General features: G+C 37.5%; 1 pseudogene; it reads right to left on the minus strand.

Moving 5' to 3' along the window:
* Nucleotides 1-1531: 1531 nt before the first annotated feature.
* LOC147434585 (uncharacterized) lies at nucleotides 1532-2137 on the minus strand (annotated as a pseudogene).
* Nucleotides 2138-2917: the final 780 nt, after the last annotated feature.

The raw sequence follows: 2917 nt of genomic DNA on the forward strand, positions 1-2917 counted from the left end.
TTCAATATGTCGCCTTTAATTTTTGGCGCTTATTTCAGTGTTTCTATCGACGTGTATTTCGGTGCCTATTTCGATGGTTTTCACGTATTGATGCATATTTTGATGATATGATGCCAATGCTTATACCAACGCTATACTAGGGTTTTTATTTTTAAAACAAACTTTGGCCCATCAATATCTGCGTTGATTTTTGTGCGACGTATTGTAGTGTGTGGCTGTGGCTTTCATAGCCAAGATTGTCACACACACACACACACTTTGTGTGTGTGTGTGTCCCACCTCTCTCTCTCTCTCTCTCTCTCTGTGCTTCCAAGATTACACACAATATACTCACATACTTATGCACACACACATTCACACTTAAATACACAAACACACATACACATACACATACACATACACATACACATACACATACACATACACATACACATACACATACACATACACATACACATACACAAACACAAACACAAACACATACACATACACATACACATACACATACACAAACACAAACACATACACATACACATACACATACACATATACATACATATAAATTACACACACTCACACACACATACATGCACACACATATGAAATGATAGGAAGTGGGTGTGTTGTGCTAATGCAATAGCATTAGATCATAGGTAGATTAGAAAGATCTGAATACACAATGTAGATATGCTAACTTGCTTGATTGATCATAGAAAGTGAGAGTTATTAGAAGCTTTGGGTAGTGCCATTATATATACTCAAATTGGAGGAATGGAATCAATGAGTGGATAGATATGCACCACATATGGTAATGGAAAGGGTCAAGTGAGCTATCACAAGTAGCATGTGGCTATCAAGTGTATGGTATACAGTGATCATGCAGTGAGTAGCATGTGTGAGAGGCTATAGGGTTCCATGGGGAAAGAGAATTATCCACATAATGGTGCATGCTTGGCGTCTAAGGATTTTTCTCAATATGAGTGTCAGTAAAGTCTTACCTGGGGTTGCATGCTTTGTGTCTAAGGATTTTTCTCAATATGAGTGTCAACTAAATTCTTACCTCAACAAATGCCCTCATAAGTTGATGTTGATACGAGAAGCATGGATTCTAATCAACAGTCTAGAATGGGCTACATTGGATAACTACATACTGCTCACATATTGCTCACATACTGCTCATAAAGTATAGTGCTTGGAACCTAATCCAAGATATACAAATACACCATATAGCACTATGACAAACTCAATGCTAGGATCTTCATATGAAGCAAAGTGTAGTGCCTGGTACTTAAACCAAGGTACACAAAATACATCATAGAGAGAAACTAAACATCACCCAAACATTCCCCAAGGGATTATATCACATGAGAGCTCATAGAAAATGAACTTATGAAACCAAAACTAAATAAGTATGTCCATTCTCCAAGAGCATGAATTAAACATTAGCAGAATTAGCCTCTGAAACATGAGAATCTAACTCTGAAAATCAGGTTCTTGTAATCTAGGCACCAAACACCTTTTGGAAACATTTTCACATGTAGGTGATCTTTTTTGGTGCAAACTCCTCTTGAACTGATATGTTTTTCAGAAATTCCTCCTGAGAAAATCTGATTTCAAAAAACTTAATTTCCATCAATTTCTCCAATGCATTCATCTCACTATCCACCGCTTCAAGTGTTCTTTGAATAACATCAACAACATCATGGTTATGTATGACATGCTTCTCCCCACAAATAGGGTAACAACATTTTCCATATGCAAACAACATAAATTTAAGCAATGGTTCTTCCTCTTCCACTCCATGGGTATACTCTAGTGGTAGGTTAGGGGTATCTAGGGGCTCTTCTAGGATCTTTTTGCCAACCTCCTTTTGCACCTCCTTCTCCTCCATGTTTGGTATCCCTACTTGGTGGATTACGGGATCCATCCTCCATCCATCATCGTCATCATCACTCAAATCCCCTTCAAACTCATTCTCATATGTATCCCTCAGCTTCTCACATGCTTTTTGCAACTTGAAAACCTTCTTTCTGCTAGAACATGATTTTTGCCTATCCCCTTTATGATCATCTAGCCATTTATATGCATTCTCCAAGTCATCTTAAAAATCATCTAACTTCTCTAAGGCTCTTTCCATTTTGTTATAGGAAGTTGGTATATGCAATTTGTGACTAATTTTATGAAGTTTTGTGCACAAATCCACCATGCACCACTTCCTACAAGCATCTCTCTTTGAGCACACATCAACTACACACGGACAATCATCCACCTCATGCTTCTTACTCATGCAAGCCTCACATTTCTCTTTCTTCCTTTTACCGCCCCATAACATACACCAATCATGTTTAGCCCTCAAGATTGGTGTACCACACCAATCCGAGACCCATTAAATTTGCTAAACGAAGAGCCACAAATGTTGTACCAGGATCCGCATAGTCCATTTAATTTGTTGCTTAAATTGATTGGGATATTTTACTTTAGTGATGTATTTTTATGTTTGGAAAAATCCAGTGAAAGATACCATTCTTGAGTTTGTTTGATTCAATAGATCTGATTATCAACATCAGATTCAGCATCAGATTTCTCTCTCTAATTTCAAGAAATTGTTATTTTGTCTCTGCAAAATCATCTGCCATTTTGCACATTCTGAATCTGTGTGGCCTGAATCTACAACACCTTATTGAATGTGTGCAACCTGAATCTGCAACATCTTACTGAATCTATGCAACCTGAATCTGCAGCACTTATAGTAGCAAAATCTAAATTTTGAATCTTAAGCAACGCTTCTAATCAAACATGATTTGCTCCTCAGTCTAACAATTTCTCCTTCAGAATAGGTTCTTTCATAGCATCATCACTCTCGTGAAACACAAAGACCGACCTTGAATGCTGACACAAAAGGTAATCAGACCCAATG

This window comes from Adiantum capillus-veneris, chromosome 19 (genome assembly GCF_014529385.1).
Source record: "Adiantum capillus-veneris isolate H3 chromosome 19, ASM1452938v2, whole genome shotgun sequence".
NCBI classification, from domain to species: domain Eukaryota; kingdom Viridiplantae; phylum Streptophyta; class Polypodiopsida; order Polypodiales; family Pteridaceae; genus Adiantum; species Adiantum capillus-veneris.